Raw genomic sequence first — 14,445 nt, forward strand, 5'->3', positions numbered from 1 at the left:
GCTAAATGCTAAGTAATGCAACATCATACCTGTGGAGAACTACTAGGTCACCCCTGTCCAGCATATAGGTGGCTGTCCACTCAGCACAGGGGTGATTACCAGGGATCAGGGGACAGAGTTTGTCGGTCACCATTCATTCAACACACACGCTGCTATCGTGGTTGTGTGGGACTTCTACATTGCCCACCTGTTTGTGCAGGGATTCACATCTACATCAGGCTAGGTCATTGTCTCCTTGTACCCATTACGTGTTACACCTATGATTTACTAAATTTCCCCATTCAGACTGTATCTGACCATACACCTACAGCAGCTGGGAAGCCCTCATAGGTTAATTGTTGTACAGATGCAGGATGACATCATTTTGTGTAATGCTGCCCCACTTGTAGGACCCCTGCCACATTACGTCACATACCTGCTGTTTAGTGTTGACCTGTGCCTGACATACGAGGCCATGTCAACCCATATGTCATGTGTATGCTTCACCTACAGTATCTGCATCCCCCAGAACCACTAGGGCAGGTGACATTTACCTTGTCACAGTCATTAATGGGATGTGTTTGAGTGACACATATATCACCCAGACACTCATAATGCTGTGGATCTACATCACAGTACATGTGAGACAGAGATCCTTCCTAGCCTTGTTCGCGGGTATGTTGTCCATTGGATGGAGAATTGCAGGTATATGCCAGGGATTACATCATTATCACTGCTTGACAGAGGTACAGCAAAATCATGAGTATTTTATCTGAAGCACAGAAGGTTGGCAAAGTCATCCTAACTATGGTGTAGTGTTATGGCTGAACCTGGGACGATGGCCTACCCTGTACCTATGGTCATATGAACCTATATTCATAGTTTGTCACATTTACAATTGTCTATCCCCTATACTCTCTCCAGTGTATATTTCTGTGGCACATGATTGTCCTCTGTATTACATGCAGGTATGCTGTGTACAGTGCACATACGTCACAGTTGATGACAGTGTATCTGTGTCCCTAACACTGTGCTACTGAGGACTACCACACATCCTTCACAACATTACATGCATATGCCCATTCTATTCTTCTTTGGCCTATGGGGGGGTGTTAAGGCAAACATTACACAAGTCCCTGTTTGTGCATGCTTCATGTTGGTGTTTGACCAGGCTCCGTTGCAGTCGTTTGTTGGACAGTAGTGTTTCTGTGTGTTTGCCATGTGTTTTTATTGCCGGTACATCTGTGGGAGTTGTGGTTGGCACATGTTCCTCTTTGCAGGGACACCCATCCTGTGGTTTGTGTCATGCATCTGCACTTGGCACCTGCCATATGTCCTGTACTATTCCCACAGTCGTGTATGCCTTCATGCACTACTACTGCGTGTTACTGGCTGTTTGTATGTGGTACACACGGACATTGTGATGGTTGGCTTGACCTATTCCCATGCTAGAATGTACACATCTGTCAATTAAGTTGTTTAAATCAAACTGTAACACTCATTCATATTTTCAAAATGACAGTCAATAACACAGGAAGCTGAGATTAATAAAGTTTTACTACTGTGCAGCAGGAGGCAAAGAACTATGCAGTAAAAGTGTAGACATTTGTTGTACTCTATACATGTTACATCTGTATGAGCATTGTGTATATTATCATCTTTTGCAAGCATTAATGATGTGGTCAGTCACAAGGCATTTACATTGCTAGAGTCCACAACGTTGTATTCCTACAACAGTGCTCAGGTAATGCTTATTAAATGTTTTCCCATGAGGATAGCACAACCGTGCGAGCCACATATTCAATTAGACTGTGCCGGTATATTCTGCTCTGTCACGGTTCCAACACAGTTCAGATCCAGTCCTCACTCCATTTCCTACTAGGTTCCTTTGTCTCTTTGCTGAGCAGCTGTACTCTGTGTTACAGCTCACAAGCCTATCCTCCTCAGTGGAAGGATGACAGATATACCTGTACATACATGTATTATTCTCTAACCGAGCAGATGACTAATGCTGAATGACATACACCTGCTGCACTGGTTACTGCTAGGGTCAGGGTTCAATCACACTGCAGCTACACTGCAGGCAATTACATGCATGATAAGCTCTACTGCCATATTGTACGATAGAATAATATGCATTATACACTATTTGCTTCTAAAGTTGCACGTCATATATATGTTTAAATATGTATTTTGCTAACATTCTCCCTCCTTTGATTGCTTCTATTCTATCCAGAAACATATACAACATTATTTCATTCCCTAGCCTCTTCCTCTCTGGAATGTTTAACTAGGCAAGTAATTTGTTGTACATTTCAAGAAGGATTGCATTTTCTATTGACAAATACCACTACAGGTCTTGATACAAAGTCTCAGGGACAGATATGTCGCCAGAGTCCCTGACTAATACTTACATGCAAAGTACCCCGCAATAGACACATGCTCCCAATATGAGCAGAACAACACAAATGGCAATCATGATATTCAGTATGACTGACCCCATCCACCAAATGGTTTGTGGAAATGGTTCGTCAGTGGGTTTGGGCCTGGTTCCGCCATGGATGACACCTGCTGTATTACCTCTAGGTGGGCGTTGATTTTGGTCTTTTCATGTGGTAGTTGGACACAGCGATCTTCTTTAATAAGCGCGCACGTACCAATTCTCGGCGCCACGGTGCAGTCGTGCTATTACATTTTGTGACACAACAGTTCTCATTGCATCCAGTTCATCAGTCACAAGTTCAAGAGTGGAAAGTCACATTCATCATCCCTCCGACAGGTTTTGATAACTTCCTCTGTTCCCTGATTGATTTCACTACTCCACAAGCTGGGAGTGTTCCAGCCCAGGTTATGACGCTGTCACACAAGTACATATGAATCAGTATTCCTTTATCTCTTGCAGAAGACTGGAATGTCAGAACAGCTTCCATTTCACCCACTGGATTACTAGGTGTCTCGACTGTGTTCCCAGTTCTTCGAGCTATATGTGTTATAGTACGTTTCGCACCCAGAGGCAATTGTGCAGTATGTCATGTGACTGGAGCCAGATAACCCAAATAACAACTGCCGGACCAATTCCCAGGTAACCATTGATATGCTTTTTTCCCACAAACAACATAACAATATTCTACTTTACTACTGATGCGGGTTACCTCTGCATGTAACATTTCCCTGTCTCTAACAGAGGACTGTTTATACAATTCAGGATGTTTCTGCACATCCTTCCACATTGTTCTCATGATGTTTCAATACAAATAATGAATGGTGCTACAAGTAGTACTGTGATCTTTGGCTGTTATATGACATTCGTAAGACACAGTTATGTTACAAATACTCCCACAAACTGAAACTGTATCATGTTTATGATAACATACAATTCCTTTTTTTGTAACAGGTGAGTACAGTGCCACGTTGTCCTGTGATCTCACAGAACCTGTATCAAAGTGTAAATATTCACAAGTCTCAATCTATCCCCAAGGGGACAACATGCATCGGAAGTCCTCCATATGATGTACATATGGCAGTACATACACAGCAATTTAAAGTGTTCATAGTCTGTATATGCACACACGTCATGCCTAGGTATTTGTTGAAGTGTGGAAGACACTCTGTGGCCAGTTCATCACGTATCAGTATTTGTATCCGTGTAGTTATGTGCAGGTAAGGTCCCAGCAAATGTAAAGTAAACACAAACATGGTTAATAGGTGTATAACCATTAGGACAGCAAACAAAAATGTCTTTGGGGTTGCTTTGTATTGTTATACAGTCTTGACCGGGTGATTCAGGCTCTATGGTATATCAGCTACAAGATGTCAATCAGACTTGATATCCTTTACCGGTTTGAAAAATGTGCGGTGGACCCAGGACGACCTCTCTGCAAACTTTACTGCAGTAGGCGTTGCCAACAGGAGCTGGTACAGACCTTCACACTTTCCACTTGCCAATAATGTTCTTTGGATAACAGTGACATACACACAGGATACTGGTGTCAGCTATCGTCCGTCTTCGCTTGCTCTTTATCTGTAAAGACTTTAACTGAAGAACAGTGTTATTGGTTAACAATCCTCTCATGTCACCTGCTAATGAGCCATCGACCTCCGGCTCTGCAGGTATGACAGCTTTCCACTCTGGCACATGATATGCCATTCCACATACTACTTCGAAGTGCGTGCAGCACTTTACATTTGGAACTGTTGTCATGCTCAGCAATGCTAGAGGTAGACAGCACATGTAAGTCGTCTGGATGTCACCCACCAACCTCCTCTACTTATTTCTCGGGATCCCACTTTACGGCCAGCAGTCATGCTGACTGTGGGTTGTACATGCAATTTACATTTATGGAAATACAAAATAATCCCCCAGGTTGCGTGATTGTCTGGTTCACTACATGTGTTCTATTGTCACTGTAGCTTCTTTACAGCATGCCAGATCTAGGGATACTTTATTTTACTGGCACCTTTGCCACTGCTGCTGCATGGCGATTCATGGTTGGGAATGCTTCTACCCATTATGATTATATATATGTGTAATCACTAAACAGTATTTGTTCCCTTCACATTTATTCAGAAGTATGAACTCCATACAAATAGTACGGAACAGTTATGGTGGTGTAGGTAAACTCACTCCCTTCGGTTTAAATGCTCCCTGTGCATGATATCTACTGCAAATGTGACACGCTGCTCATGATGTTTGTATGTGGTTCGTAATTCCGTATGTTAGGGGTATTCTGTTAACCAAATGTACCATCCCCCCTGTTGAGACATGTCTCTACCCATGGCTCCACAAAGCCGCATATCTGAATACATTAGACGTTAATATTGGCTTTATCACTGTGGATATGTGCAGTCCATGTTCAGGGATTGCTCCTCGTCATACCCACGTCGGCTTTTCTGCTTTCATAGTTGATGTTTGCATTGTTTGTAAGATTTCTACATCTAAACTGTCTGAGGTTTGTCATTCCTCATTCACACAAACACTTTCCAACTGTGAGGCTGCTTGTTTTGCGGATGCATGAGCTCATGCCTTACCTTTCCTACTGTTATCCTGTTGCTTTCTATGACTTGCACATTTACAATTACCTACTTTAGTGGGTAACTGAATGGAGTCTAATGCATTCAAGATCAATTGCACATGATTAATCGGTTTACCGGTGGATGTTATCATTCCCCTATTCTTCCACTGCTGCTCATAAACATGCACTGTACAGACAACATACTGACTATCGGGACATATGTCCACACATCAGTTTTCCACTACAGTACAAGCACGTGTTAAAGCTAACTATTCTGCTGCTTGAGCAGACACGTTATGCTGCAGGGTTTGGCCGTCTACAATCTCATTATCAATAACTACTGCATACCCTACTTGATTCGTTCCTGTTGGACTCTGTCTACATGATCCGTACACATTAATTGTCACCTCTGCATCATCTAGGGGTATATCAGTGATATCATGTCTGTGTGTAGTTATTTAATCCATTTCGTATAGGCAACTGTGTGGTGTGCCATACACAGGTGTCGGACGTGACGTTGATAGGTTTCATGTTGTACAACGTTCAATCACCATATGAGGTTGACTCAGTGGTATGGTCAAACAAGACAAATGTCTAGCATGGGTCAGGAATGCTATCTTCTCTTGCAGCAGACTGATCGCAACTGCATGACACATTCTCACAGTGAGAGGGTGGTCTAGTAACATTAAGGCCGGAGCCTGTACTGCCATGGGTGCTACAACAACTGCCTGTACACAATGTGGCACTGACCATGCCACAGTGTCCAACTGCAATGAGTAGTGAGCTATGTAGCGTTGCTTACTTCCATGCTGTTGCATCAAGACTGACGTCATATATCTCCGCTTACAATCTACAGTCTGACAACATGTGTTATGATTCTTCAGGGGACCTGCTACAGATGTTGAAGCTATCAATCGTTCTAGTCTGCAGAAAGCTGTTTCTGCTACTGTAATCCAGTGTAGTATGTGTTGTGCTGCCATAGGTGTATTAAGGATTAAGGCAGACAATACAGCGGATTCCAAAGCATTGTTTGGTAACCAGCTTTGACAAATGTTAGTCGGCCCAGACAGGACTTCATTCCCTTCTTGTTAGTTGGCTTGTGTGCTTATGAAATTGCTACCGTCCTATCGTAATGTGATGTTCTACCCTACTTGGATACCACATATCCCAGGTACTTGACCTGTATTCTCTGTAGTTGCAATTTATGCTTGCTTACTTTATGTCCCTGTTCTGCTGAATATCTGAATAATGCTATTGTATCTTCCATACATTGCTGCTGGGTAGGGGCCGCAAGCAGAATATCATCCACATAAAGTAGAACTTGACTGGCCCCGGGTGGAGTTAACACCGGAATGTAGCTAGACATCTCCTGTGGGAATATCGTTGTACTTTCACAGTATCCCCGCGATAGCCGGGCATGGCTGTATCTGTTACCCTGAATGTACATACAAAGCAATACAGACTATCTGGATGTATAGGTATTGCAAAGGAAGCATAGCTTATATGTACCAGGGTAAGATACTTCTGTGGCGTGTTCATAGCATTGAATATAGTGTGTGGGTCTGGCACCATCGCTACCCTAAGTATTATTACATGATTTACAGCTTGTACATACTGTACCATCCGCCATTCCCCCTTTGTTTTCCGATCAGAAGATACAGAGGTATTGCATGGTGAATAGCGATTACTTTGTAGATGGGGAATTCCCTCTGTGACTTTACAGATATCTTCTGGTGTCCATGGTCTATACACTACGGGGGTTGGGTCCTGGCCTTCCTGTCCTGCATGAGGGTTCGGTACTTCAATTAATTGACAGATATCCTCACTCTGTTCTAGTGACTGTCTTCTTACTCGGGTGTTCCTAGGTATGTTACGAGTTTGGGATGTGGTTTCAATAGCTTCTGTTACATTTGGTCGTTGTGCTACCTCTGTTGCCACAGGATAACGTGTGGGGACTAGCCTGCCCTCCCGCTTCATATCCTGGATGTGGTATCGGAGGTGGTAGGGTGTTGTGGGGGGGGGGCTATCGGTACTACTGTATTCTGATCTTCTCTGTGTACGTATGATGCTTTGACATTTGTAGTGTTCTGTTCCCTTCAGTTCACTACCTCAATCCACCTATGTGCATGACGGATACCCAATTGTCGCTGTTTTGTCGCCTGCACATCTTAGGGCTGCCACCTTTTCAAATGCACAATGTGGGACATTAGTGTTCGGAACGTGTAATTTTCCAGGAAAAAGCATACCCACGGCCAGTACATAGGACAGGATTTCACTTTTTGCCAGGAGAGCGACCAATTGTTGTAGCATTTCAGTTGCTTATTCTGTTTATTATGATATTTTGTTGTTCCAGATACAAAATTACTGTTTTATGCTACCATTTTGAAATATATCTGGGAAATACTTGTCCTGAGATATCAGGACATTTGCCATTTGTTCGGTTTGTTTGCAGGACACAACTGGCCAAAGAGGGACTGTCCCTCTCAGGGTGGAACAGGTGTTTACCGTAGAACATGTGCATCACATTTTCAGGGATTACAATGTTTCAGTAACGATATTTTGTGTAATATACCATCAATGTCGTATTTATTACCCCATTTTTCTGGATAACTCACATTATGTGCTCTCTGCGATTGCATATACTTCACGTCACCTGTCCGACGCGGATCACATGATCTGTTTCTTCAATAATCTCCCATATCCTCTACACGACTGCTACGTACCCTTCTCTCATACCACGTGGTGTCTCCTTCCCTGTATCCACTGTAGTGTCTACAATGACTATTTACTCTGCTGTGTGTTCCCCTGACCTATGTTCAGATTTAACAGTATTTGGATAGGTCTTCGACCCGCTATCACAACTGTTAACAGAAACACAATGTAGTCTGGTCCCTGATCTACAATAGAGACAAAGAGGCAAACACTCCTTACCTGAGCCTCCTGTTTAAGGCTGCACGATTTCTTCTTGGGATCCAGTTTTCCGCTTTTCAGCCACAGATCAGACAGTAAACAGCCTCTTTACACACAACAATTCAGTCGGAGGTCTTTTCATTCAAGAAGAACCATTTAGGCAAATTCTCCTGCGTAGATGTCTAACCAGCCATGCACTCTGACCTGTAGCTTACCAAGGGAATTCCGGATTACAAGGATCACAATGTCAAATAAGTTGTTAAAACCAGACTGTAGTTATCAGTAGGCTTTTCTAAGTGACAGTCAATAACACAGGAGGCTCGGGTTCAGAAAGTTTTAGTAGTGTACACAGGCAGGCTAAATCATATACAGTCCAAGTATGAGAGTTTTGTCTGACTCTATACAGTAAGCAGTTTCTTTATATAGTGTTTACAATCAGCTTTGCCCACCTTACTGGCGTGGTCGGTCACAGGGCATTTCCATCACTATGGTCCACAATAGTCTATACATACGTGGGTGCTGGGGTCGTGCTTTTAAAATGTTTTCCCATGAGAATAACACAGCCTTGCAAGGCACCTTGTCAATTACACTGTCCTTCTGTGATTGTAACTGTTTCAAGGACCCTAGACTGTTCCGATACAGTACTCAGTTAATTTCTTAATACGCTGCTTTGTCTCTCTGGTAAGGAGTTGTACTGTTATCTTCGATTGAGCTCACAAGGCCATCCTCCTCAGAGGAAGGGGTGATGTTATGCATGTACATACATTTATTGTTCTGTAACCCAGCAGATAATTAATGCTGACAGACATAAGCCTGCTGTACTGGTTACTGCCAGGATCAGAATTCCATCACACTACAGCTTAACTTCACCAATTACATGCAGGCTTACTTCTACTGCCATATTGTACGGTACAATTCAATGCATTATATAGTATTTCGAGTCTAAACTGGCACTTCATATGTGTTTCTATATATATTTTCGAACAACATCCATCCGCCATATGCATGTTGTTCCGTCCTTTACCTTGACCGTGTGTATTTGGCCGTCCGCAACGCTACTCTCCACATGTGATGTCCCACCTTCCCTTCTTTGCCTGTAGCACCCTGTTAGGACGTCCTGTTTGATAGGCACGTGTTCCGCTATATGTGATCGACTTCACTGCATAGCTAAACATCGATGCGGTGATTCAACAACCCGACTTGTCCACATGTGTACAGTTATGTGCACCGTGTCGTATGCAAACCTATATGGTTTCGACGGGTACATACCACATGCGGATGTACACATTCTGCAGACACATTCACATGCAGCCATTTACATATCTGTACCTGAGGTGGGTTGGTGACGTGGGGTACGTATTTGGCCGCGTGGCATTGCCTAACACAAACATCTTACCACATTTCAGGTATGCACATTGTGTGTGGGTGTATAGCTGCACACGGATGCTAGCAGGTTAGGGTGCACAGGTGTACATGGGTGGGACTGACATGTACAATGAGGCTATTGTGTATTACATCTGACTGCATGGGTTCTGCTTCTGGATATTACACTTCAACATACGCCATCCAGTGTATGCGACAGAGACGTTGCTGGGTGTGGGATATGTTGCTATGCACATGTTTGCCTGTGTTTAAGGTATCTTGATTCCTTACTGTTGTTATGTCGACACAGCTACCCGGCTATGTACTCTCACAACTGCTTGTGACCATTATGGTTGGCACCTTTTCCAATGCCCATAGTGGGGCATGTTATGTGGAAACTTCGGAATTTGCAGGACTACACATACCCACGGCAAGTGCAGTTGACAGAACTTCACTTGTTTACCATACTATAAGCTTATTCTGTAAGCATTTGGGTTCCTTATTCATTTTCTTATGCCATGTATGTGTTTCATATACAGATGTATATGTTTTATACTACTATTACATGTATATTGGGAATATTTTTGGCAGGGGATCTGAGGTCATTTTCCATTTTTCCGATTGTTGCAGGGACACAACTGTCCAATCAGGGACTGTCCATGGCACATTGGGACAGCTGGTACCCTGGTGACCATGCCCATGTCGCTACTGGGGTTGCCACCTTTTCCATTTTCCAAGCTGGGATATTTCCGGGACTCACATCTGACTTTACAGGCCGACACATACACACGGTCACTATATAGCATAGAACTTCACTTGTTTGCCTAAGTAAAAGCTTATTGTTATGGCAATTTGCTTGCTTATTCTGTTTCTTGTGACATTTAGGTATTTCAGTTACAGAAATAACCAATTCATGCTACCATTACATTAAATACGGGATATCATTATGTCCTACAATCTTAGCACATTTGCCATTTTTAATACGTTTTTTCGGGACACAACTGCCCATAGAGAGACTGCCCTACCCACAGTGGGACAGGTGGTGACCTTAGTCGCTGCTCCTATGTCGGTGCGGCGCGCTGACATGCTGCTGTACACCTTCTCTGAGTGTAACCACTGACGGTGCATTGCGGGACAAACGTGGTCATATGCGTATCCTTTGCTCCTTGGATGGGTACACTTAGGCCTTCGTGGCTTGTATTTGCTTCTCCGTTTATTTGGGACGGGTACTATGCTGCATACTCTACGTGCGTTTCATTCTGCACGGGACCTGGCTGCTGCCATTACTATTATGGGCGGACCGTGGCTGTCAGCACATTAGGTTGCTCACCTCATGCCGGCTTAGACACGCCTCCAGACGCATCCTACCTGGGCTCGCTCACGTACACTACGTACGTGTCTGTGGTTGCGGTGCACTCTCATTAATATGCATATGGCGCTACTGCACCGGCTATTCACTGCACCGCCGGTGCAGACCTTACGCCGGCCTTGCGCCGAGCTTCATGAATCCCGGGGCTTGACTGTTCTTCTAAATATTATTAACAGCAATGGGAATGCTTGTCATAGTCCTGCAATGGGATAAATAAGGAAACCACACAGGACATGCATATATATATATATATATATATATATATATATATATATATATATATATATATATATATAAGAACTAAAGTCTCTGGGGAGTTAACGGACTGAAGACTGACAGTAAAATTAATTTTATTAGTACATTCTGTGTTTCATTTTTGCAGAGCCAAGGTACTTTTAATTGAACAGCTAACTTTAAACCTGAGGCATTGTACGCATTTCATTTTATATGCCATTTGAACTTCTTTTCAAGGATGGCAATTGTGTTGCCTTGTAGTGGTTTCTGATCTATTGTATCCAGGATGTGGAAAGAGAAACCTTTGTGGTTAGGAAAGTCCATGCTGTATTTTCCCGGAGCATTTCTTGTCACTCTGAATTTTATATCTGAAAGATGATGGCTATTCTAATTTTGGACTTATTGATAGTTTTGCCCACATAAAAAGAAACTGTTGCACTTGTTGCATTGGGCCATGTAGACAAGATTCTCAGTGTTACAGTTCCTCTACATGTTGCATTTTGTGTGAGTCTGGTAATATAAAGTGGTCACTGTTTACAGTACTTGTAGTCCATTGACCTACATTTGTAGGCACTTCTTATGGTGCTACTAGACACCTTCCATCTGCTTACTAACCAGCTTCTAATGCTCCTTGCCTTTTTAAATACAAAGTTTGGTTCAGGTCCCAGTATTTTTCCAGATACTTATTGTCTTAAATGATTATCCAGTTTTCTGTTATTGCCCTCCTGATTTCCTTGCAATCTTTAGTGAATGTGAAGGACATCCTTCATTTATTTTCTCTCTTCATTTTGGGGATATCTGATTAATTTCCAGAAATATGTTCTCTTCCTACAGGATCCATAACAGCATGGTCGTTATTTGCTTTGAAACCTTTTTTGGGATTAAGATGTAATGCATCATTTGTTGGTTGCATCCCCTAGTAAGGAAGTCATTCCCTCAGTTGTGGTGGTTGGTTGCAAAGTCTCTGAGTTTGTTCCCACACCTCTAACATGGGGTTTCTGTTCAACACTCACAAAATTAAATATACTAACTCCAAGGCAACACAACTGCGAAGAAATGGAATAAATCCTGAATTATATAATGGTCAATTTCCTGCAATTTGACTGCTACAATTAAACAAGTTATACCAATAGCAAATAATTCCACAATTTAGACATGAAAGAAATGTGTGCAGTAACAAATTTTATATAAAGACATGTGCGCGCACACACACACACACACACACACACACACACACACACACACACACACACACACACACACACACACAAACACACACACATATCTATCTATCTATCTATATATATATATATATATATATATATATATATATATATATACATATATATATATATATATATATATATATATATATATATATATATATATATATATATATATATATATATAGATAGATAAACTTCCTTAACTTCATTGTTCACCAATCTCACACAAAACCACAAGATTCACAGTGATGGAATGGAATTGACCAAACAAGACAATGATTCCTGTTTCAACTAAAGAAAAGGTTTGACCAACTATTTTGAACAAACGCATACAAGTATATATATCTATATATCTATATATATATATATATATATATATATATATATATATATATATATATATATATATATATATATATATATATATATATATATATATATATATATATATATATATATTCACTTTATAATCCCGAAATCCTGAAATATCAAATTTCAGAATTTTGAGATCAAAAAGCTGAAACCTGACAATCCTGAAACCCCAGAAGTGCGAATTTTAAAATCGCGAACACTGCACTAACCATACACCACACACACACATACACACAGATTTCCCCCAATACACAAACACTCAAACCTACACTACATACTAGCAGGGGGGCAAGCCCACTGCACCCCCCTTACTTAAATATACAAACTCCATGGTTACACTACACAGAAAAACACACAAAAACACCACCATACAAGCTACATTCCCCTCACACACACAGATCACAGTAACCAAACACACTGACACACACTAAAGTTCCTAACCAAAACCCTTAAACATAAATACTTACCTGAAATTCTAGCTGTCCCTTCACACAGCGCACCACCAGAAGCGCTACTTCAAAATCTCCGTACTTCAGGATTTTGAAATTCGCGCTTCTGGCGTTTCGAACTTTTGAGCTTTCAGCTTTATAATCTCGGGATTCTGAAATTCAGTATTTCAGAATTTCAGGATTATAAAGTGTTTATATATATATATATATATATATATATATATATATATATATATATATATATATTATGTGTAATTCATATAAAAATTATAGAAATGTTGGCAATACACTACTTAACAAAATGTCCCTAATGAAGTAAGAAAATGAATACTGCAAAGTGATTGTAACCATTCTGATTAGTGAGTAATGTTAGTAAAATGCTTGCTAGTTAAATGCAAAGTGCTAAAAATGAACAGTCTGCTTCTAGGCCTAACACTGCAGTAAGAAATGTACTTCCTTATGTGATTCAAAAAGTAATGTGTTTAAATGATTCAAATATGTCTGGGGGAACAAATTGTGAAGTTATGTACTTCTAATACAGAAGAAAACATTGCCTATAAGAAATAAAAAAAAAACACTGAATTAATGCTTTAATTGCATTAGTACACATGGGTGTAGGTGTAGCTATAAACCTGAGTCAGCCCTGCGTCAGTGTTTGACAAACAAGTTAGCAAATGCACTGTATGTTTAGAAGGGAGGGAAGCTCAGGCTTAGCATCCCATTACATAAGGAGAACTTCAGACGACTCTTGTAAAACATTGTGTGTGTGCAGTCCCTCAATTGACTCATTTTAATATTAGGAAATACTTTCCACATTTTCATGCAGTATAACAAATCTGGTAGGAGGAAGAGTGGTTAGGTATAGTGTGGCAAGCTGATACACCAATTCAGTATAAGAATGAGCTGGGGGAGGCCGAGTCAGTGACATTAACTGATGTATTCAGAATCGGTACCAGGAAAATGATGCTGGCATAGATGCGACAGAAATAGTGAGAACTGTTTATGGTTGAACAGTTAAAAGGGCTCTGTTTGTTATTAGAAGCATTTCCAAGGAGAGAGAGAAATAGAAATCCAAAATTGTATGAAATGCCAGTAGAAGAACTTAAAGTAAGTTGACAGGAAATACGAAAGTAAACATCAGAGGTCAGCATGAAGACAACAAGAAATGCGATCACAGAACTGAGATGAAAGGAAAAATGAAAGGCACTTGAATGAGTACACTAATAAGAAAATCAGTACAGAAACTGAGATTAGCAGGAGAATGTAGAATTCTAGGCCTATTTCTACTTGTTTAAAACAGAAAATGCAACTGAAGGTTAGCACTAAGCATCAGGAATACATGAAAAAAGGAAGAAAGTAAAACTGCTGATAAAGTTTAATTTGAAATACGCTTTGCAGTTAAAGGACAGCATAAGACAGGTATAGAAAGTGAAAAGGTGGTACTCAGGCAAGCCATGTTAGCGAGTCAGCAGCCTCAAAGAAAAGAGAGCAATTAAGAGCCTTGTACTGAGACCCAAAAAAGTAAAGCAGAA

Source organism: Protopterus annectens, chromosome 17.part0 (assembly GCF_019279795.1).
Source record: "Protopterus annectens isolate FY-2018-M chromosome 17.part0, PAN1.0, whole genome shotgun sequence".
Lineage (NCBI taxonomy): Eukaryota > Metazoa > Chordata > Ceratodontiformes > Protopteridae > Protopterus > Protopterus annectens.